Source organism: Loxodonta africana, chromosome 3 (assembly GCF_030014295.1).
Source record: "Loxodonta africana isolate mLoxAfr1 chromosome 3, mLoxAfr1.hap2, whole genome shotgun sequence".
NCBI lineage: Eukaryota > Metazoa > Chordata > Mammalia > Proboscidea > Elephantidae > Loxodonta > Loxodonta africana.
In genome coordinates, this window is record NC_087344.1 from 128,208,850 (window position 1) to 128,234,502 (window position 25,653).

At 39.1% G+C, this 25,653-nt stretch overlaps 1 pseudogene; it reads right to left on the bottom strand.

Moving 5' to 3' along the window:
* Positions 1-1,774: 1,774 nt before the first annotated feature.
* On the bottom strand, positions 1,775-4,310 carry LOC100669283 (uncharacterized; annotated as a pseudogene).
* Positions 4,311-25,653: the final 21,343 nt, after the last annotated feature.

The window sequence follows — 25,653 nt, forward strand, 5'->3', positions numbered from 1 at the left end:
CAATTTTACAGATAAGGAAATGGAGGCTCAACGAGATCAAGGTCAAACCTCTGATTCATCTGTAAAATTGGCCTGATAATAGCATCTAGAATTAGCACCCAGGACTCAAACTTAGGTCTACATTTTTAAACAATTTCACTCTACTTGCCCAGCTGCACCAAGCCTCAAACTGGGAATTCATCCCAGAGTTCTCATTCAGTCTTCTCATCCAGTGAGTCACCAAGTCTTATCCCTTTTATCTCTATAATAGCTTTCCACGTGTTCTCACTTCTTTATGACTACCTCTGGCCTAATTCCCTTCTTGCCAAGATTATTCTAATAATTTCCTAACTGGTCTTTCTTGCCTTGAATTTTGCCCCACTTCCAATCCATCTTATATATTATCGTCTGAGTGGTTTTGTTTTAATAATAAAAATCTGATCCTGCCTCTTGACTGCTTAAAAGTCCTCATTGGTTCTCCAACACCTCCAAAGTAAAGTCCAGATCCTTAGTTTAGTATAAAAGACCCTTCCGAACTTTCCCTCTGCTTATCTCTTTACTTCTAGTCCAATCCTACCACCGGTTCCTTTACCTAGTTCCGCAGTCCCAACATGAAACAGGGTAGTATCTCCCATCACCTCTGGCCATGGACTTGCAGGGAATTCTCTATCTCTGTGAATAATTATTTAAAATTTTACTTTTAAAGCACTAAAGTTTTATTAGCTATATTTAGGTGGCTATTGATATTCTTGTTCCTATAAGTTTCTTCACAGACAATAATGAAATTAAAAAAACTTAAACCAAATCTTTGCTGTTGAGTTCATTCCAACTCAGCGACCCAATAGGACAGAATAGAACTGTCCCATAGGATTTCCAAGGAGTGGCTGGTGGATTTGAACTGCTGACCTTTTGGTTAGCAGCTGAGCTTAACCACTATGCCACCAGGGCTCCTAATGATGAAATGGGAGGTACCTTTTCCTTGCAACTCTGCAGATACACCCGCTACAAATCCCTATTCTCTTTCTGCAGGTATTTGGCTTTTTAGATTACTCCATTTTTTTGGCAGGAAAAAAAGCATTTTGAAAATAAGCGTTATATGGAAGGTTTTCTTCGCTCCTTAAAAAAAAAAAATTAGAAGTAATTTATTTCACTTTATCAAATGCCAAACCATGACAAGAATTGATTCAGAATTCTTAACCATTTCTTAAAACATATAAAGAATTCTATATATTTAAATATAGGGTATTTTTGCTGTACTTCCCTTTCAGGACCATCTCTTCTGCTCCCGATGGCAGGCTTAGCCACATGTCTTGCTGTGACTAATGAAATGTGAGTGGAAGTGGCTGATGCCAACTCTAGGCAAAAGTTTTACGAGTCCACACATAGATTTTGGGATCTTTTTCCTGCATTGTACTTTTTAATTGCATATCTAAACGAAACCCATTGCTGTCAGTCAAGTAGATTCCTACTCATAGCGACCCTATCAGACAAAGGGTTACCAAGTAGCAGCTGGTGGATTCCAACTGCCAACCTTCTGGTTAGTAGCTGTAGCTTTTAACCATTGTGCCACCAGAGCTCTGAGGTAGTTTAAATAAATGAGGAAAACACTTTCCAAAAGCTATGGTAGCAGGGAAAGATTCCATCATAATAAATTTCTGTAACTTTACAAAATACTCTTTATCCTTACTTGAACTGTTGTACATGAGGGAAAAGTCACCCCTTCAAGTAGGTGTTCTCCTTGCATAAGCAAACTAAAGGATCTAAAATCAGAGGTAAACTTGGGATGCCGAGAAGGGGAAAGAAACGATAAAGGGCCATTCATAAATTTCATGCCTACTTTAAGACATTTGTCCAGTGACTCTTACATAAAATTTTTAGGGCAAACTACTGCCCTTACGATAAAGATAAAACTCAAAACTTGTAGTTATAAATTACTGTAATATATCTGAGTACCTTGGACTGCTGGATGTCAAAAGACAATACTTGGGGTAAGCTATGTGGTTTGAATAGACAAATGCTTTAGAGAAATTTTGTAGGACTGTGCCCCCTCTATTTTGGCTTTTTGAGCACAGATGGACTTCTCTGCTATCCGTCAGGCAGTGATGTTAATACGTAAGGGAAAGGGCAATTCACTGCTTAGAAATTAATTAGCTGGGGAATGAGTTCATTGGCAAAAGTCTCCTCTCAAGAATGCTTTACACCAAGTGAAGAGGACATGGCGCTGAAGGGAAAAAGGGAGCCCTCATAACCACAGTCATTACAAGTATCTGGCAGGCAGGAAAATGGCTTCAGGCAGTGGCTGGATGAAAACAGATTTGAGATACGTAGCTCTGGAATGAAGTCATCTTCTATAAGTTTTTCCTTCACTGAGATCATGAATTCAGGGTGATCTTCCTCTAAGGGGCTGAGAGGTGCTTCCTAGATTTTCACTACCATATAAATTTGGCTCTCTGTCTCAGAGAGCATTTCTAAGATTAGGGGCTTGTTGTATACACAGTCAAAATGAATTAGTTTATTAATGGCTTCCAGTTTGGCTGATGACATCCCCCATGATGGAGAAGGGGAGGCTGGTAAAGAACTGGGCCCTTCTGGGTAGACTTCTGGGAGCTCCTCTAGGATGGTAGGCTCTGGGAAAAGATATCTGAAGAACGTGACTGGGTCCAGGTTGTTCAAGAATGCCTAAGAGGATATCAGACTCAGGGTCTGAAGAGTCAACGCCATCAAAATCCATGGGGAGATGTTCTAGAGGGGTGACAACTGGGCCTGCACTTGCCGCAGATGTAGCTGACCAGACCACAGGCCTTGTTCCATTCCCCTTGGCCTCTGCCTTCTCTTTAGTATACAGACCATCCATCCCTAAACCCTGTCTTAACACACCAAAGCTGATTTTCCAGCAAAAGTTTGTTTTTCTTCTTTCAAATCTAGCACTTGTTCCAGCCCACTCATTTAAGCTTTCTTTCAGTCTCTGGCATCTAAGCTGCTACTCTGTTTTTCAGTTTCCTCTGCAGCTCCTCCTGTTCAGAGCTCAAGTATGCGAGAGGCTCTTTTGCTTGCTTGCCTGGGGTGGCCCCCAGCCCGCCACCTCCAGGCTGGCCCCTCACTGGCTTGGCAACCTGAGTGGCAGGGCCCAACTGGCTGGGGTGGTGGCAGGCTTGCTGGACAGAAGCAGCATTTTAGGAGCTCTGGTGGCCGGACACAGCATGGATGCCACTACCACCATGGTCAGAGACTGTCTAATGATTTTGGGATTGTTTGTAACTTCAGCACATCTAGCAAAAATGGACAGCTACAATTGAGGCTTTGATATATTCCTGTCCTGTACTCTACCATGTGGACTATTTATTCATTCTCATCCATAATCATTGAAACATCTTTGGTTGGCTTCTGTGTGCTTCACAGTGGTGACATGGCACATATCTTCAAAATTAAAAGAGGGGATATTGAATCTCATAAGTCTCAGATTTGAAAGGATCTTAATTCCCTATATGGTCCTTGAATACCCTAAACAATATCCCTGACAAAATTCTGCCTAAACTACTTGAGTGGTGATAAATTCACTCCTTCTCAAGTGAATTCACTCTTCTAGCCCATATCATTTGAGACAGCTTTACTTTAGAAAATTCTTCCTTGCATTCAGTGGAATTTGGTTTTTCCTTAACTTTGTAGAGCCAGTAATTCTGTTTCTACCTTCTGCAGTCATATGCTTCTCTCTTCTTTCCCTTGGCCTGTTCTGCAGTCTAATAATCTCTAGATCCTTCAAATGTTTCTCATAGGCCATGATTTAAATTCCTTATCACCATGTGGTTGCTCTCATCTGAAGGCACTTCAGTTTGCGTTGTCCCTGTTTAAAGCGCATACTCAGAACTGACCACAGTAATCAAAGTATATTTTTATATTTGTGCAGAATAGAGAGGGCCTATGATCTCTCTTTGTCTGGACGCTACATTTCTACTAATTTAAACTAAAATCATATTAACTTTTTGACAGCTACCTCACTCGGCTGGAACAGAGCCTTGGTGGCACAGTGGCTAAGAGCTATAGTGAGCTATGGCTGCTAACGAAAGAGGTTGGCAGTTCAAATCTACCAGCCGCTCCTTGGAAACCCTATGTTGTTGTTAGACACCATTTAGCCGGTTCCAACTCATAGCAACACTATGTACAAGAGAGCAAAATACTGCCCAGTTCTGTGCCATCCTCACAATCATTGTTATGCTTGAGTCCATTGTTGCAGCCACTGTGTCACTCCATCTCATTGAAGATCTTCCTCTTCTTCGCTGACCTTCCATTTTACCCAGCATGATGTCCTTCTCCAGGGACTGATCCCTCCTGATAACATGTCCAAAGTATGTGAGCTGTAGTCTCACCATCCTTTCTTCTAAGGATCATTCTGGCTGTCCTTCTTCCAAGACAGACATGCTCATTCTTTTGGGCGTCCATGGTATATTCAATATTCCTCGCCCACACCACAATTCAAAGGCGTCAATTCTTCTTCCATCTTCATTATTCATCGTCCAGCTTTCTCATGCATATGTGGCGATTGAAAACACCATGGCTCCAGTCAGTTGCACCTTAGTCTTCAAGGTGACAACTTGAACCTAGGGGGTTCATCTTGAACACTACGGGGCAGTTTGACTCTGTCCTGTAGGGTTGCTATGAGTCAGAACCAACTTGATGGCAATGGGTTTGGGTTTTTTTGGTTTTTACGCTGTTCAAAATGTTTTTTTTTTTTTTTTTTAGTAAAGTTTAATTTTAAAATAGGAGACAGAAAGTAATAAAATACAGAAATGTAAATATGAGTCAGGAGATGTGAAAGAGAATTTTTGCATTGTACCACTAAACCACTTCAATGGATGTTTGTTGTTAGTTGTTCTCGAATTGATTCTGACTCATGGTGACCCCATGTGTGCACAGTAGAACTGCTCAACAGGGTTTTCAAGGCTGTGACCTTTCAGAAGCAGATCTCCAGGCCTCTGCACCACAGAGGGACTCTTAATACCTTTAGCTAACATTAAATGATGATTTTATTCCTTTACTCACTCTCAGGCCTTTTTGCATTTGATTTTTCTGACTAAATATCCTTCAACAAGATGTCCTCCTTAGAAAGGTGTATTCTTCCCACAGTCCTAACTCAAGAATCATACTCTGTACTGAAAAAAAAAGTCAAACCCGTTGCTGTCAAGTTGATTCTGACTCATAGCCACCCTATAGGACAGAGTAGAATTGCCACATAGGATTTCCAAGGAGCGCCTGGTGAATTCCAACTGCTCACCTTTTGGTTAGCAGTCACAGCTATTAACCACTATGCCACTAGCGTTTGCACACTCTGTAGTATTCCCCAATTTCCCTACACAATTATTTTCTCCCTGGTTTGTTTTCCTATAGCACTTTTAAATACTTCTATTAAACCATTTACTACACTGAAGCATAGTTATTTACTTATACTCTAAACATCATTAGGGACAACCTCTAATTTAAATTTTTATTCCCTGTACTTTATAGTTGTATACAGCTAACATTTATTGAGTACTTACTACATGCCATACACTGTGCTAAACACTGCACATACATTATTTAGTTTAATGCTCACCACAGCCCTGTGAACTAGGTGCTATTTTATACACACACACGTATATGCTTAAGGTGGAGGCTAAGTAACTTACTTAATGTAGAACCGCTAATAAAGATTCAAACCCAGACCCGTCTGCATCCCAAGATTTTGTATAACAAACAGTAAATGTTTATGATTTGGGTCAAAATATCAATTTCTTAAAACTCTAACGTCACGAATATAACAAAAGTAACTTACTCACTGCTGTTTCTAATATATTACAAAACAAATTGCCAAGGATACCATTGCTTAGTGGTGCCAGCTTTTTGAACAAGTTAAGGCCTTACCCCCAAGTCCTGCCCATTCCTTGGCAGGGCCCTGGTGGTTCTTGCTCCATGGTCTTCCTCTGCTGCCGCTGCCCATCTCTGCCTCACCTCGTGGGGCCTGGGTCAGCTGCTGCTGCCGCTTACACCATCTTGCCCCTGTTCTCAACCTTGTTGGCTCTGCTTTTAATAGCTTAAGCAAGCCGCCCTTTTCAAAATATTTACTTTATTTGAATCATAGTTACCACATCTATAATAGTTACCTCAGAGGATTGTTTACCCTATTATTTCATCTCCTTTGCTTTCTCCTTCTCCTCCTCATACTCTCTGTCTTCTCCTTTTCCTCCTCCTCATACTCTCTGTCTTCTCCTTTTCCTCCTCCTCCCTCTTCTTCTGCTCCTCCATCTCCCTCTCCCTCACCTCTCCTCCTTTCTCTGGTGTGTGCAGGTGTAGGTACAGACAGTCAATGAGAGTGTAGAGAGTGATGGAGATGGGACAGAAAGGAGCGGTAAGGCCAGAGAAATTAAAATAAGTAGGATTACTAGTGGCTTCCTTATTACTCAGTTTCCCGAGGCAGGTAAGAATGTTAGTCAGGCCCACTCCCCCCAATAACCTATTGTAATAACCTGAAATAAAGGTTAGTTATTTAATCTATACTAATGAATCACTGTTATAAATATAAATGAATTATAATTTATATATGAATTATAATTATAATAATGAATTATAAATTTTTATATGTCGTGCTGACAAAACATTCACTGGAATTAAATGGAGTAACTTAATAGAATTTATTATTTATTGGGTTAATAGCTTTAAATAAATTGGAAAGGCAGGAAAAGATGGAGAGGAATATTTTGCCTGACTTGAATGGTTAGCATTGAAAGGCAATGGCCATAGCCAAGCAAATACAGGAACCACCCCGGATCAAAGGAAGTAATCCAGGAGAGGCTGGAGCAACAGGCAGGAATGAGAACAAGGGAGCAGTCAAGTGGTAGCACAAGGGCCAGAAGTGAGCATTTTAAGGCAAACAATCAGCACCAGAAAACTACAGTACTGAACAATTTCAGTGCAAAGAAAGACCACTGGGAGAAAGCAAAGCAGAAACCTAGAATTTTGGGATAAGGCCGTTAAGTAGAGAACCACCAAGGCAGTTTATATTCAAGAGGGTTAACAATAATAATTGTAAATATTTATAGACTGTTTACTACATGCTAGAGGTTTACATGTACGTTGCTGTTGTTAGTTGCCAATTGAGTTGATTCCAACTCATGGAGACCCCATGTATGTCAGGGTAGAACTGTGCCCCATAGTTTTCAAGGCCATGACATTTTGGAAGCAGATCATCAGGCCTTCCAAGGTGCCTCTGGCTGGGTTTGAACCACCAACCTTTCGGCTAGTAGTTGAGTGCTTAATTGTTTGCGCCACCCAGGAACAGACTCCTTCCATCTATAAACCAAAAAAAACCAAACCTACTTCCATCGAGTAGATTCCAACTCATAGCGACCCTGTAGGACAGAGTAGAACTGCCCGATAGGGTTTCCAAGGAGGGCCTGGCAGATTTGAACTGCCAACCTCTTGGTTAGCAGCCATAGCACTTTACCACTGCGCCACCAGGGTTTCTTTCCATGTATAGTAGTCTGAAATCTATAGTCGCCCTAGAGATAAGCAGTTATGTAACTGTCTTTATTTCTTCGTAACTGAGCTTCACTTGCTCATGAGCCCTCATTTATGCTCAGTAGTAGAACACTACATTTTCACACTCTATTATCGTAACAGTCATTTTAAGTAATTTCTCACCCACTTTAGGATGTAAGGAGTCCCTTGGTGACACAAACAGTTAATGTGCCTGGCTAGTATCCAGAAAGTTGGAGGTTTGAGTTCACTCAGAGTCACCTTGGAAGAAAGACCTGGCAATCTACTTCCCAAAAAATCAGCTATTGAAATCCCTACGGAACACATTTCTACTCTGACACACATGGATTCTCCATGAGTCAGAATCATCTTGGTGGCAAGCGGTTGATTCAAGATGTAAATAGAGTCATTTTTAATTTCAAACATCCATCAAGCTTTTCATTCCTCTCAAAGATTTTCTCCAGCTTTTCTTCTCCCTTCAGTGGTATTCAATACCAAGAAAACATAAAATCCTGAATCTATCACCTTCTAGTTGTGTGACTTTCTGTACATCCTTTGCTCATCTCTAAAATGGAGAAAATAATGCTGCCAAATTTATAGGCCGTTACGAGAATTAAATGAGATAAAGTAGGTTCTTGTTGTTCTCGTTAGTTGCTGTCAAGTCGGCTCCAACTCACGACGACCCATGTACAACAGAATGAAACGTTGCACAGTCCTGCACCACCTTCATAATCTTTGATCACAGGTTCTAACATACAGTAAACGCTCAACAAATATTAACCATTATCATTATAGTAAGAAAGGGGGTCCTCCTGTTGCCCTCTGGTTGTCACGTACCTCCCCTGCTGATGATGTAGCTTATTGTTTGATGTCTGGGAGTGGGTAGTGCTGGATGTCTGATTACTCCAGGTGTCACCTTGGCTGTGGAAGGCCTGCTGGCTGAGACTTTGCTGAATTCTCCTATTTTAGGTAGTCTATTTTTTTTTTTTATCCTGTAGCTTTTGCTACTGGGCTCCCTTGCCTACTGTTGTAATGACTCCCTGGTGAGTATACTAACATTTTTTTAAATAGACTTTATTTTTTAGAACGGTTTTAGGTGTACAGAAAATTAAGCAAATAGCCCCTTATACCTTTCCCCTCGGTGTATTAGCGTGTTAAATTTGTTACAATTTATGGTCCCATATTGATACATAATTACTACTAACTAAAGTCCACAGTTTACATTAAGGTTCTCTCATTATGTAGTACAGTCCTATGGTTTTTGACAAATGCATGTCATGTATCTACCATTACAGCATCATATGGAATAGTTACACTGCCCTAAAACTCCACTTGTTCTCTTATTCATTGCTTCCTTCTCCCCCTGAACCTCTGGCAACCACTGATATTTTTGCTGTCTCAATAGTTCTACCTTTTCCAGGATGTCAAATAGTTGGAATCACATAGCATGTAGCCTTTTCACACTGATTTCTTTCACTTAACAATGTGCATTTAAGATTCCTCCATGTCTTTTCATGGCTTTCTAGCTCATTTCCTTTTATCACTGAATAATATTCCTTTGTATGGATGCACCACAGTTTGTTTAACCATTCACATATGGAAGGACATCTTAGTTGCTTCCAATTTTTGGCAAACTTGCTATAAAAATTTGTGTTCAGATTTTTGTGTGCATATAAACTTTAAGGAAACCCTTGTGGCGTAGTGGTTAAGTGCTACGGCTGCTAACCAAGATGTCGGCAGTTGGAATCCACCAGGCGCTCCCTGGAAATTCTATGGGGCAGTTCTACTCTGTCCTATAGGGTTGCTTTGAGTAGGAATCAACTCGACAGCAGTGGGTTTTTTTTTTTTTTTTTTAAACTTTAAAGTTATTTGAGTAAATTCCTAGAAGCACAATTGCTGGATTGTACGGTAAGATGATGTTTAGCTTTGTAAGAAACTGCCAAACTGTCTTCCAAATTGGCTGTACCTACCCACCAACAATGAACGAGAGGTCCTGTTGTTCCACATTCTCATCAGTACTTGATATTGTCTGGTTTTTTTGTTTTGTGTTCTAGCCATTCTAATAGATGTGTAGGTCCCTGGGTGGAGCAAATGGTTTGCACTCAATTAGTAATCTAAAGATTAGCAGTTTGTGAAACCAGTGGCACTACAGAAGAAAGACCTGGCAATCTGTTTCCAAAAGGTCACAGCCAAGAAAGCCCTATGGAACAGTTCTACTCTGTAACACATGGAGTTGCCATGAGTCCAACTCCACTCAGCCACAATAGGTGTATATTTATTGTTTTAATAGGTCTGTATCTCATTGTTGTTTTAATTTGTAATTGCTTAATGACACATAATATTGAACATCTTTTCATATGCTTATCTGCCGTCTGTATATCTTCCTCAGTGAGGTATCTGTTCAGATCTTTTGCCCATTTCTTAATTACCAATTGTTTTCTCTGTCTCTTCTGAGGGCCTAATATCATATTCTGTCCTACACATTTATCTTTTACAATATCTTCTAGTCCTATAGGCTTTGGCTTTGATGATCCATGCCAAACAATTTTAGAAATCAAAACAAAACAACTTCCCTCTCAAAGCCTAGCCCTTGCAAATCAAAAGCTCTTTGGTTTCAGACTGGAATGCCTGCTGAGAGTTTAAATAATTTCTACTTAACATTCCTACAAATTCCTTTGTTATAGGCTCTATCTGCCTTGCCCCAGAGGCAATGAAAATTAGGTCAGTAAATGGAGAATTTAGGGACAAAGAAAATAATTTCAAGGAAAGAAAAAAAATCCCAAATAATAGAAATCTGGTAAATATGGTAGGTTGATCTGATGTGGGAGATACACCATGTAACTGTTTCAAACACACAGGAACATTCCATAAAATATAAAACATTTTATTCAATTTACTGGTGAACTCCAAATCTAAGAAAAGGAACACCAGTGCCAGAAATAAGGAGGAATTCAAAGCCAGGATGGTGAGCAGAGGTTAAGGCCAATGGCTACAAGATTATCAGGTTTGAATATAGTCTTAAAAACAATGGGATAGAATTTCAAAGCACATGGAATACAGTAATTTTATTTCCATTTGAAAATTTCTTCTTCAGCATTCTAGCAAAGCCTTTGAGAGTATTATGAAAACACAGCTTACCATAAATTAGCTAATGTACTACAGCAGTGAAAGTTCCAAATGCATTCTGTCCTAGTTACCTTTAACCAGTATCCAGGTTAACTAAAAAAAAAAGGAAATCAAGCCTGTTCTTGCCCTTGTAATTGTCCTCAAAAACCTAATAACACACACACACACAGAGAAGGAAGGTGAAAAATCAATCCTTATTCTTTTTTTTTTTTAAGTTTCAAAGAAAATGTTACTTTCAAAAGAATGGAAGGGCATGGGCCCAAGAGAGTCATTACACTGATTGTTCGCTATCAAATTCTGCGTGTTCCTTTGCTGAGACCAAATACAAGACTTCTCATTTTCATCAAAACTGCAGGACTCATCAAAGTAATAGATGTATGTAATTACATCAACTACAAACATTTCCTGATGTTTCTGATTTATTTTACCAAATTAGAAGCCCCAAATTAGTAGACTCAAAAAGATGGTATAGTCTCTGGCAACTTAATCTGCAAATTTCGGTATGAATCATATTTCTAAAGGAACATTTTCATTATCTTATTCCCCTTTTTAGATGCCATAACATGGTCTCCAAATACCAATCCAACCTAATTATAAAATTTCTATTAAAAGCCTTACAAGCCCTGTAGAATTTAACCCCACTTTTCTTCACTAAAAGTATTTTCTTCTGTATTTTAGCTTTTGCTCTGCACTCCCATCCCAAATAATTCAGCTTATCAACCTTCATTCAGGTTGCTCCCCCTACCTAACATACTTCCTAAGCCCTCTTGCCATGTCCTTTAGTGATTTCAAAATATCATCATTTTTTAAACTTCTCTGTAGAACACAATACAATCTAATGTAGTTGCTTCTGTGCATTTGAAATGAAGGCTATGGAGTTTACAGCTTATTTTATAACCAGTAAGAAAAGACTAGAGGCAAATAAGCAAAGGAGTAACATGATATGCTTACAAATTTCTTGACTCTAGTAGCCTGGGCCTAAGTTGATGACATTTTCAGGAAAAGTGATTTATAAATTTGAGCAAAATAAAGAAGAATTTGTTCTAGTTAATGACTCAGATCAAAAGGAACTAAAGCAATATTATGGGGAATGTAGGGCAAACTTTGTATTTAACTGTATCACTAATTTCTTATTATGGCAGTTTTTATGTAATATTGACTAATATTCTAGCTTTATCAAAGCAAAATAAAGTTTTCACAATAAAAGCATTCAAAGAGGAGTCAGAAGAATATTATAGGCATGAGAATTTAATCTTACTACGTTCACCAGATAATACATTAGAGGTTGGGTGAGTTTTTGGTAAGTTTACATCTTCCTAAAAAATTTAGTTTGCCTTTTCTTGTTTATATTCAACTTGGCAGGTTTGACTCTAGTCCTGAGCGAACTCCCCTTGAGGAAATACTGGTCAATAGGAAAGACACAACTCCAGTTGTCTGGGCTAGTAGTTTCCTCTTGAGCAATCAAGAGGCAGGGTCCAAACCTTTTATCTCCTAATGAGTGCACCAAGAGAAGGGGAGGGGGGAGGAAGGGATGGAGGAAGGGGAAGAAGGAAGGAAAGTGGAGAGAGAGAATGAGAATGAATGAGAGGAAGAGGGAAAGGGACTGAGTTTGAGGGTGAGACATTATTTTCGAGAGGAGCGTGCACTGAGATATCTCTTCAGTTGTCTTATAGACAAGTATTGCCGAGAACTTGGGCCAGAGAACTTGTTCTTGGGAATGATGAGTAAGTTTTACAAGAAACCTGTGCACTAAAGGTAATTATATCTCCAATCTCCCATCTGATGTCCAAACTTGTATATCCAATTGTCTACTTGAATATTCAATACACATCTCCAACTGAATGTGTCCAAAGCCAAACTCCCCTCAGTCTCCACCAAACCTGTTCTTCATACTTCCCTACCTTAAACAAACAAACAACAACAAAAACCAATCCCACTGCCATTGAGTTGATTCCAACTCATAGCGACCCTATAGGACAGGGTGGAACTGCTACACAGGGTTTCCAAGGCTGTAACCTTTACAGAGGCAGACTGCCATACCTTTCTTCTGTGAAGCAGCTGGTGTTTTCGGACCACTGATCTTTCCGTAAGCAGCCAAACACTTAACCACTGGGCCACCAGGGCTCCTTCTTCCCTCCCTTAGTAAATGTTAATGTTAAATTTCACTCAGTCTTAACAAACTACGTCTTCCCTGATTTCTGTCTTCCTTTCACATGTCACAAGTTGTGACCAAAAAAAAAGAAAAAAAAACTCAGCAAATTCTATAAACTCTGTTTTCAAAAGGTAACCCAAACACAGCAGCATGTTACCACCTCCATTATTACTACCCTATTATAAGCTACAATTATGCCTCCATGGACTAATATAAAATCTTCTTAACTGGGCTTTATGCTTCTACTCTTACTCTAAAGAGAGATCTTTTTAAAAATGTAAATCATACTAATCCTTTGCTATAAATTTCGTATCTAACCAAAAACAAACAAACCTGTTGCCATCAAGTCCATTCCAACTCATAGTGACCCTACAGATAGAGTAGAACTGCCCCATACAGTTTCCAAGGAACACCTGATGGGTTCAGACTGCTGACCTTTTGGTTAGCAGCCATAGCTCTTAACCACTACACCACCAGGGTTTCCGGATTTCCTATCTACTTAGAATAAAATCCAAATCCTTACCATGGTCCACAAGACCCTACATGATTTGTACTCTTCCCCAGCAATACCTTTCTAATTCATTCGCACTCAAACCCTCCCTCAATCTACTCTCCCCATACTTGTCTCATTCATTCATTCATTCACTTAGGAGTTAACTAGACTCTTCCTTTACTTTGTAACTGTCTTAGTTTACTAGTTGTGCTGTTAACAGAAATACCACAAGTGAGCAGCTTTAACAAACAGAAATTTATTTTCTCACAGTTGAGCTGGAAGTCCAAATTTAGTGTGTCGGTTCTAGAGGAAGGTCCTTGTCTCTTCTGAGCTTCTGTTCTTCCATGATCTTCATGTGGCTTGGCATTTATCTTCCCCTATCTCTGCTTGCTTGGTTGCTTGCTCAAGCTGCTCTTTTCAGATCTCAAAAGAGATTGATTTAAAACACACCTTACACTAATACTGCCTTATGAACATAACAAAGAAAATCCATTTCCAGATGGGATTATAACCACACATATAACAACAACAACGACAAAAAACCTAACCTGTTACCTTTGGTTGAGTTAATTCTGACTTAAAATGACCCTATAGGACAAAGTAGAACTGCCCCATAGGGTTTCCAAGGAGAGGCTGGCAGATTCAAACTGCAGATCTTTTGGTTAGTAGCTGAGCTCTTAACCACTGCACCACCAGGGTACCAATCACAGGTATATCTGCTGCTGTTCAGTTGATTCTAACTAATAGCGACCCTATACGGGTTAGGATTTACAGCACATATTCTGGGGGGACACGATTCAAACCATAAGAGAATTCTACATCTAATCCTTCAGGAAAGTATCTTGTCATTACCATCAAATATTTCCAAAATTTGACCACTTCTCACCTACTACAACATCTGTTTGGCTGGCTCCCTTACTTCATTATAGGGATACAATAAGATTGTTGTCAGGATTACATTGTTGTTCTTGTTGTTAGGTGCCATCGAGTCAGTTCCAACTAACAGCAACTCTATGCACAACACAATGAAACACTGCCCGGTCCTGCACCATCCTTACAATCGTTGTTATGCCTGAGATCACTGCTGCAGCCACTCTGTCAATCCACCTCGTCGAGGGTCCTCCTCTTTTCCGCTGACCCTGTACTCTGCCAAGCATGATATCCTTCTCCAGGGACTGATCCCTCCTGACAACATGTCCAAAGTATGTAAGATGCAGTCTCACCATCCTTGCCTCTAAGGAGCATTCTGGTTGTACTTCTTCCAAGACAGATTTGTTTGTTCTTTTGGCAGTCCATGATATATATATATTCAATATTCTTCACCAACACCACAATTCAAAGGCATCAATTCTTCTTCAGTCTTCCTTATTCATTGTCCAGCTTTCACATGCAAATGATGCGATTGAAAATACCATGGCTTGGGTCAGGCGCGCCTTAGTCTTCAGGGTGACATCTTTGCTCTTCGACACTTTTCAGAGGTCCTTTGCAGCAGATTTGCCCAATGCAATGCATCTTTTGATTTCTTGACTGCTGCTTCCATGGCTGTTGATTGTGGATCCAAGTAAAATGAAATCCTTGACAACTTCAATCTTTTCTCCATTAATCATGATGTTGCTCCTTGGTCCAGTTGTGAAGATTTTTGTTTTCTTTATGTTGAGGTGCAATCCATAATGAAGTCTGTGGTCTCTGATCTTCATTAGTAAGTGCTTCAAGTCCTCTTCACTTTCAGCAAGCAAAGTTGTGTCATCTGCATAACGCAGGTTGTTAATGAGTCTCCCTCCAATCCTGATGCCCCGTTCTTCTTCATATAGTCCAGCTTCTCGGATTATTTGCTCAGCATACAGACTGAACAGGTATGGTGAAAGAATACAACCCTGACGCACACCTTTCCTAACTTTAAACCAATCAGTATCCCCTTGTTCTGTCCGAACAACTGCTCTTGATCTATGTAAAGGCTCCTCATGAGCACAACTGAGTGTTCTGGAATACCCATTTTTCACAATGTTATCCACAGTTTGTTATGATCCACACAGTTGAATGCTTTTGCAGAGTCAATAAAACACAGGTAAACATCCTTCTGGTATTCTCTGCTCTCAGCCAGGATCCATCTAACATCAGCAATGATTTCCCTGGTTCCACGTCCTCTTCTGAAACTGGCCTGAATTTCTGACAGTTCCCTGTCAATATAGTGCTGCAGCCGTTTTTGAACGATCTTCAGCAAAATTTTGCTTGTGTGTGATATGAATGATATTGTTGTATAATTTCCATGTTTGGTTGGATCACCTTTCTTGGGAATAGGCATAAATATGGATCTCTTTCACTCAGTTGGTCAGGAAGCTGTCTTCTACATTACTTGGCATAGACGAGTGAGCACCTCCAGCGATCCATCTGTTTGTTGAAACATTTCAATTGATATTCCATCAATTCCTGGAGCCTTGTATTTCATCAATGCCTTCAGAGCAGCTTGGACTTCTTCCTTCACTACCATCGGTTCCTGATCATATGCTACCTCTTGAAATGGTTGAACATCAACTAATTCTTTTTGGTATAATGACTCTGTGTATTCCTTCCATCTTCTTTTGATGATTCCTGCATCGTTTAATATTTTCCCCATAGAATCCTTCACTATTGCAACTCGAGGCTTGAATTTTTTCTTCAGTTCTTTCAGCTTGAGAAACGCCAAGCATGTTCTTCCCTTTTGATTTTTCATCTCCAGCTCTTTGCACATGTCATTACAATACTTTACTTTGTCTTCTCCAGATGCCCTTTGAAATCTTCTGTTCAGTTCTTTTACTTCCTTTTGCTTTAGCTGCTTGATGTTCAAGAGCAAGTTTCAGAGTCTCCTCTGACATCCATCTTGGTCTTTTCTTTCTTTCCTGTCTTTTCAATGACCGCTTGCTTTCTTCATGTATGATGTCCTTGATGTCATTCCACAACTCATCTGGTCTTCGCTCACTAGTGTTCAATGCATCAAATCTATTCTTCAGATGGTCTCTAAATTCAGGTGGGATATACTCAATGTTATATATTAGCTCTCGTGGACTTGCTATGATTTTCTTCAGTTTCAGCTTGAACTTGCATATGAGCAATTGATGGTCTGTTCCACAGTTGGCCCCTGGCCTTGTTCTGACTGGTGATATTGAGCTTTTCCATCACCTCTTTCCATAGATGTAGTCAATTTGATTTCTGTGTGTTCCAACTGCGAGGTCCATGTGTATAGTCACCATTTATGTTGGTGAAAGAAGGTATTTGCAATGAAGAAGTCGCTGGTCTTGCAAAATTCTATCATTCGATCTCTGGCATTGTTTCTATCACCAAGGCCATATTTTCCAACTACTGATCCTTCTTCTTTGTTTCCAACTTTCGCATTAAAATCACTAGTAATTATCAATGCATCTCGATTGCATGTTTGATCAATTTCAGACTGCAGCAGCTGATAAAAATCTTCTATTTCTTCATCTTTGGCCCTAGTGGTTTGTGCATAAATTTGAATAATAGTCGTATTAACTGGGCTTCCTTGTAGGTATGTGGATATTATTCTATCACTGACAGTGTTGTACTTCAGGATAGATCTTGAAACATTCTTTTTGACGATGAATGCAACACCATTCCTCTTCAAGTTGTCATTCCCAGTATAGTAGACTATATGATTGTCTGATTCAGAATGGCCAATACCAGTCCATTTCAGCTCACTAATGCCTAGGATATCAATGTTTATGCGTTCCATTTCATTTTTGACAATTTCCAGTTTTCCTAGATTCATACTTTGTACATTCCAGGTTTTGATTATTAATAGATGTTTGCAGCTGTTTCTTCTCATTTTGAGTCATGCCACATCAGCAAACGAAGGTCCGGAAAACTTTATTCCATCCACATCATTATGGGCAACTCTAGTTTGAGAAGGCAGCTCTTCCCCAGTCATCTTTTGAGTGACTTCCAACCTGGGGGGCTCATGTTCCAGCACTATATCAGACAATGTTCCACTGCTATTCATAAGATTTTCACTGGGTAATGCTTTTCAGAAGTAGACTGTCAGGTCCTTCTTCCTAGTCTGTCACAGTCTGGAAGCTCAGCTGAAACCTGCCCTCCATGGGTGACCCTACTGGTTTCTGAATACCGGTGGCATAGCTTCCAGCAACACAGCAACATGAAAGCCCCCACAGTGCAACAAACTGACAGACACGTGGGGGCAGGATTGCATTAGTTAATATATAAGTACTTCTTACAGTACTTTATATATTATGTAGATAATATATATAATAATGTAAGCATTATACAAGCTATTATATTATCATCTTTATCCTTGTTGTCATTATTTTGTCACATCGAATCAATGTCTGATACAAGCCTAACTGAAATAAGTGTTAGTTATATAACTTGATATTAACATTATAATGAGGGTTCTATATTTTGGAAAAGTATGCAATCTGAGGAAAAATGTCATCTTTTTCCTGGCTGTCTCCTCAAAGATTTAAGGTCCAGTGGTCTTTAAACTCCCAAGGAAGGATATCCAATACAGAGCGATGGTGGGGCTGGTTGAGCTGCAGAGTAATATAAAGAACCTTGTTATTCTCTGGTTTACCTGGATACTTACTTAAGCTTGAATTAAAGCAAGAGTAGTGAACACCTTCAAAATGGTCAAGAATGGGCATGTTACTAGGAATTCTTTTTACTTTTCTTTAGATGGTCCAGCTCCACCTGCAAAAGAAGAATATCAACTTTTTGGAAGCCAGAGTCAAAAAAGCTAACTCCCTGGAAGTACTGCCCCACAGAGCTTCTACAATTTCCCTTGCTTTCTGAGTCTTTTTTTTTTTTTTTTTTTCCTGAGTCTGGATCAAGTGTATTTGAAGGAAGAGGCAGAAGAATAACTTCCACTTTGGGAGGATCATACATGACAGATCTGGTTACCCAGGGGTTGAGTCCCTTCCAAATTGGTGGGCATACTCTTGAAAATTTGACCAGAATTCTTGGAAAATATATCAATACATCATCAGATCCTTCACCCTCAAGGATATCTTCATGAAGAGACAAAAATAAATAAACAATTCCTAACAAAAGCCTGGAGCTCTGGTGGTGCAGTGGTTAAGAGCTTGGCTACTAACCAAAAGGTCAGCAGTTCGAATCCACCAGCTGCTCCTTGGAAACCCTATGGGGCAGTTCTACTCTCTCCTATAGGGTCGCTTTCAGTCAGAATTGACCCAACGGCAACAAGTTTAGTTTTTCGTTTTTAATAAAAGCATAATAAACAGAGTTCCAGGATTGCCAGGACTACCATGGACTCAGCAAAGGAATGGCATGTAATCACTACCCACTTCCCTTCATTTTCAACCTCCTGAACACATCTCACTATATCTTCACAAGACTAATCCTACGAAGTGTACGCAGAGAGCAAGATAATCAGGAGGCAACTTCCAAGAAACATCCTGTGCATCTCAAATTAGCAATACCGACCTTTAGTTTCCAGTGTCTTCCCTACTTTCCAATGGCACAAAAAATGAAAATTTGCATCAATGTTTGGATTGGCAGAGCTATATCATGTATTTGGATGACAACTTCCCCTGAATCTTGGCTGACTGCAGCAGAACCACTGAAACCTTGGAAACCTTGAATAATGCATTTTGAACACTTGATATGGGATTGCTTCTGGGCCACATTTTGCCTACATTAAGACCTCTATGTGATACCAGTGTAGGTGTCTGTTCTGGAAATTTTGCCCTAACCATCATGAAAGCATAGTAGTTTCTGGGACCTTCCAGTTACAAGTGGTTCATCCCTAAATTTCCTGCCTTATCACTGGACAACCAACTTCATCAGATGGGAAAGGCTTTGTCTGCATTCAAACCACAGATATAGAAGTCTAAACCTGAACACCCTTTTACTTCTTCCTTGATTTTGGTTTATTTAGGTCCAATCCAGTCTCACATCCAAGGAAATCATAAAGACCTTCCATCTGGGATCATTTGCCTAAATTTGAAGTATATACTTTAGAATTTCCTTTAGTGAGGGTCAGCTGTTACAAACTGTCTTTGGTTGGTTTGAAAAATGTCTTTATTCTTCCTTTATTTTTTAAGCATTTATTTGGTGTATGGAACTCTATGTTGAAAGTTTTTTTCTTAGCACATGGAAGGCTCCATTCCACAATTTTCTGGCAATTCATTTTTACCATTAAGAAGCCAACTGTGATTTTTGCTTCATTAAGGGTAACCTGTAAACTCTAACTTCTTTGAAGATTGTGTCTATGTCTTAAGTAATCTGCAACTTCACTTTGACTATTCTGTCAATTGTCTATGGTCACTCCTTAGTAGGCAGTGCATTTTTTTCTCTGGCAGCTTTTGACATTTTATCTTCGGCATATCGTTATAGCAGAGTGTTTCTAGGTGTAAAATGTGTATTCAGCCTATATGAGATGTCTTGCTTTATTAATCCCTGGATTGTTTGGTGTTTTTCATTAGTTCTAGAATGTTCCCAGTTATTATCTTTTCAAATATAGTCACTGCATAAAACAATAATCACATTGTTTTGTGGGGTTAAATATAGACCTAAAAAACACAAGCCAATAGGATATAAGCCAGGAAGAGAGTGACTAGAATAAAAGTGTTCTAAGGTCTTTGGCCTTTGTTAGAATGGTGAGGACACAAGTAACACAATACTTGATAATTTATATTAAATTGTCTAGCTTAACTACTAAAACATTATAAATTGAAAATATAATCTATATAAATTTAAATGTTATGATATATAAATTTAAAATATAACATAAATTTAAGACTTTAAATTTATATATTATAAATTCGAAACAGTGGAGGGAAAAAAAGAGAATGAAAAAAATGATCAGTTCCAAAGAAATTACTTAAATAGACTCAATAATTGTTAGTTTCCCTCCTTTGACCCTTTTCTCACTGATTCCCCATACTGGATATATGTGTAAGTAGACAGCAAAGAATATGTTGTTGCAGTGTGCCGTCAAGTCGATTCCAACTCATAGCAACACTAAGGGCTGAGTAGAAGTGCCCCATAGGGTTTCTCACACTGTAATCTTTATGGCAGCAGACTGCCAGGTCTTTTCTCCTGTGGAGCTCCTGGTCAGTTTGAACTGCCCATCTTTCGGTTAGCAGCCGAGTGCTTAACTATTTTGCCACCATGACTCCTAGGGGAAGAATATACTAGATATTTTTTCAGTGCAAATTTCAGAAGTCCAGTACTATCTTCCCTCCACTGACAAGGCTCCTGGGACTGCTAATCAGATGCCTTGTTCTGGATAAGCAGAAACATAACCCAAGGTAGGCCAATTGAACTGTGGGAAAAAGAACAATTAGGCTGAAAACAGTTGGGATATTTTCAGTTCAGTTGGCTATTCCAGGGGAAAACATCAAGCAGCAACCACCATTTCAACTCTCTGGAGCTGCTAACCAAAAGGTCTGTGGTTGGAATCCACCAACTGCTCCTTGGAAACCCATGGGGCAGTTTCTACTCTCTCCTATGGGGTCACTATGAGTCAGAACTGACTCGATGACAGTGGGTTTTTTTTTTTTTTTTTGGAGCTGCCTGGTTCCTGACTGTACCAAGCTTAGTTTTTCAGCTTTCCTTTTCTTCCTACAAGCATCCTATACATTCATCTAATAAATTCCTGTTATGTTAGTTAGAATCACGTTCCAGCATACAATCAAACTGATACCCTCTTTCTTTCTTGGCTGCATCTCCTGGTTCTCTTTACCTGTCTGATTACTCCATGCTCCTACCACATCAGTTTTTTGGGGGGGCTCCCCTTTATCCTCTGGTCTGTTACTGTTCATTCTTAGCTGCCTCACTTCTTTTTCTTTGCTTTAGATTTTCTCTCTGTGAGATTTTATTCACAGTTGTGGCTTTGATTCTTGTCTTTAAACTGATATCATTTGAATTCATAACTCCTGTATTGATCTAGTTTTACATTTGCTTGCTGTTTATCACCCCCACTACCAACTCAAACTCAGTATGATACAAATGACACATCTTTTATTCATTTAAAAACCAGTTTTTGCTTCTTCATTCCTGATGTTATCCAGTTACCCGGGATAGAAAATTGATTTTTCTCATTTTCACTGTAGTGGACATCTGTTGTTTTTGTCTATCCTTCATGTCAATGGACTCAAACATGCCAACAATCATGAAGATGGCACAGGACAGGGCAATATTCTGTTCTGTTATGGATCAGGTCCTACTTGGTGGCAACTAACAATAAATATCAGTTTCTTCTAGAAAATAGCACTTATTCCATTGCCAATCAGGGTGCCCTGCCTCTTCTCTTCAAAGAAATGGTAACGTGACCCAGGTGGAACCAATCTGTATATAATATACGGGTATTGGGAAAAGAGCAGGTATTGTTCCTGAGGTTGCTACGCTGGGAGGATGTAAATCTATTACATGGAGAGAGCCTGCTTAGAAGAATATAGTCAATACATAAACAGAGTAAGGACTGACAGGTGGCAATACACAGCCTTGAACTCTCTAAGTTTAAAACCACGTCCAACCTAGACTTTCCAAGTCTATCAGCCAATAAATTGTTTATTTTTTCTTAAGACCATGGAATTGCATTTCTATCACTTGTATTATGCTAAAGAGCCAATATACTTACCAAATTCTATTATCTTACCTTCAAAGTGTCTCACATGCATCCTTTTCTGCTGCTACTCGGTGACTTCATGCTTGAACTATTACAACAGCCACCTTACAGGTCTACCTGCTGCCAATCTATTGTTTTGCCAATATATCCATCACAACTATCAAACTTAGCTTATTAATCAAATGTGAGATTATATCACTCCTCTCTTTCAATATTTTCAATGATTCCCTATTGCATAATGAACAAAGTCCACATTTCTAAAATGGCATTTATTTAAGGATTTCCAAAATGAGAATAATCTAGTCTGAATCTACCACTCATTAATTTGAGCATCTGCTGTGTGCCAAACATCATTCTGGATATGATAGACATGTTGTCGTTATTGTTAGGTGCCGTCGAGTCAGTTCCGACCCATAGCGACCCTGTGCACAACAGAACGAAACACTGCCCGGTCCTGAGCCATCCTTACAACCCTTGTTATGTTTGAGCTCATTGTTGCAGCCACAGTCAATCCACCTCGTTGAGGGTCTTCCTCTTTTCCGCTGACCCTTTACTCTGCCAAGCATGATGTCCTTCTCCAGGGACTGATTCATCCTGACAACATGTCCGAAGTATGTAAGACACAGTCTCGCCATCTTTGCCTCTAAGGAGCATTCTGATCGCACTTCTTCCCAGATTTGTTTGTTCTTTTGGCAGTCTATGGTATATTCAATATTCTTCGCCAACACCACAATTCAAAGGCGTCAACTCTTCTTCGGTCTTCCTTATTCACTGTCCAGCTTTCACATGCATATGACGCGATTGAAAATACCATGGCTTGGGTCAGGTGCACCTTAGTCTTCAGGGTGACATCTTCGCTCTTCAACACTTTGAAGAGGTCCTTTGCAGCAGATTTGCCCAATGCAATGCATCTTTTGATTTCTTGACTGCTGCTTCCATAGGTGTTGATTGTGAATCCAAGTAAAATGAAATCCTTGACAACCCAATCTTTTCTCTGTTTATCATGATGTTGCTCATTGGTCCAGTTGTGAGGATTTTTTTCTTTATGTTGAGGTGCAATCCATACTGAAGTCTGTGGTCTTTGATCTTCATTAGTAAGTGCTTCAAGTCCTCTTCCCTTTCAGCAAGCAAGCTTGTGTCATCTGCATAACGCAGGTTGTTAATGAGTCTTCCTCCAATCCTGATGCCCCATTCTTCTTCATATAGTCCAGCTTCTCAGATTATTTGCTCAGCATACAGATTAAATAGGTATGGTGAAAGAATACAACCCTGACACACACCTTTCCTGACTTTAAACCAATCAGTATCCCCTTGTTCTGTCTGAACAACTGCCTCTTGATCTATGTAAAGGTTCCTCATGAGCACAATTAAGTGTTCTGGAACTCCCATTCTTCGCAGTGTTATCCATAGTTTGTTATGATCCACACAGTCGAATGCCTTTGCATAGTCAATAAAACACAGGTAAACATCCTTCTGGTATTCTCTGCTTTCAGCCTGGATCCACCTGACATCAGCAATGACATCCCTGGTTCCATGTCCTCTTCTGAAACCGACCTGAATTTCTGGCAGTTCCCTGTCAGTATACTGCTGCAGCCATTTCTGAATGATCTTCAGCAAAATATGATAGACATAGTGATGACAAAATCAAAATCCCTCCACATAGAACTTACGTTCCATTGGGAGGGCTGGAACTCTCACATCCTCCCAATCTGATCTAGTGATAACTGCATGTTAGCCTCAGCTCATGTTTAGTTCTCAGTGACCTTCCCAACTGTTTAACATCAAAATCCAATGTTAAATTCTCTATGTGGTCCATGATTTAACAGCACTTTTGTTTCTCTAGAAATTTGTTTATATTACATTTCATTTGTCTAATTTTACATAAGTATTTACGTATCCATCTTGTCTTGTGTAAAAACTTATTGAGGGCAGGGAACATATTTTATTTGTCTTTGTACCTCCCCATAATGCTTTGCATATTGTAGGAACTCATTGAATTTGTCATAATCAAATTTGTTGAAACATAAATACAAGAAAACAAAATGTTACTGGAGTGTAGGGAGAAGAGTTACATTTATTGAATGCCTATCATATGTCAAAAGCTATTCTAGATGCTTTTCATATATCACTTAATCCATGTAACGTCACACTTGGGGAAACTAAGACCAAGGGAAATTAAGTAATTTATGTAGAGGTTACAGATAGTCGCCAAACCAGAAAATGAATCCAGATTCTTCTGACTACAAAGCTCACTTTCTACTTCACTACATGGCACTCTGGTTTGTCACTACGAATAATATAATTTCCCCTTTTCACCATGATCAAAGATAGCCTTCAATTCTAAAAGCTAAGATTCTATGAGAGCTCTTAAGCAAATGTTTTGTAAATTTGGTTGCTGTCTTTAATGTACAGGTGGTCAAAAATTGCATAGCATGATACTGAAATAAAACACATTAATAAAATAAAATTTTCCATTTTACTTTTATCCAAAACAAACTTATTCCTTTTCTGAAACAATTACATATTAAGAAATGAAAAGAGTTGTTCGTTTTGTTCCTCCCTTTTTCCTTAACACTTTCAGTTTGGATTCCAGTTTCTCTGCAAAAGAGGTAAGTTACAGTTCCACTCTGGCACCAGCTTATTTTTTACTTTGAGCAGGTTTCTTAACCACTGTCAATTATTTTAGTTTCCTCAGGTGTAAAGGAATATCTAAAAAGACCAATACTAAACTTCAGGTAATAAATTCATGACTGAACAAAGGAATTGGAATTACACACAACAAGAAAACTTTGTACCACACTAGAATGATTTGAACAATACCTATCATATTTGTAATTTATTAGCTATAAAATTACTTCCTCATTTTGGGAGTATTATTTTACCCTTTGCCTGATATTTAATGTGTTATCATTTCCCTTAGGACATATAATACTATAAAGAACATTAGAATATGTGGATTATTAGGTATCATTCAAAATAATCACACAATTACGGTTAAATAAATCCTCACTTGTATTTATATGATACAAAATACACAGTAAAGACAAACACTCTGGTCATATTTTCCAATAATTATCAACTTCAGTTTATCTGTCCTGGTGATTATAATGGAAAACACAGGCAAAAGTTTACAGCCCAAGTTAATTTCTCATTCAAAAATTTATACACGTTTTCTGACATTGGTTGCAATTCCCACAATGTAACAAGCACACTCCCTCTTTCCACTCTGGGTTCCCTGTGTCCATTTGTCCAGTTCCTGTTCCTTCCTGCCATCTCGTCCTGCTTTTGGACAGGAGCTGTCCATTTGGTCTTGTGTATTTGAACTAAAAGCACATTCCTCATGTATGTCATTTTTTGTTTGAAAAACAGGTATTTCTGATATACAGTGTCTTGGAGGGTGTTTTACTTTAAAAGAACTTGGAAACCAAGTTAACGATATAAGCAAAAATTACAAGATAAATATAAATAACACTCATTTTCCCTCTCACTCCTAAGTGAAGAGGTAACTCTACGGAGAAGAGAGCCAAGGCTCTTTGTTTCTAAGCTTAGTCTTCTCATCTGCAAAATGAGGATTATAATACATAATCTTACAGAAGTTTGAGATTGTTTGTCTAGCACAATGATGGCTCTGCCACTTGCCGTTTGTGTGACCTGCTGCATATGACAATGGCTTGGTTTTGGAGAGAAATATAGTTCTACCTCTGGACCTATCTAAGGTACAGCAGTGTCATTAGTGGCAAAGGATAGCAATTGCCCCATGCCAGCCCCAGTCATTTAGGAGTAACAGTTAAATTTCTG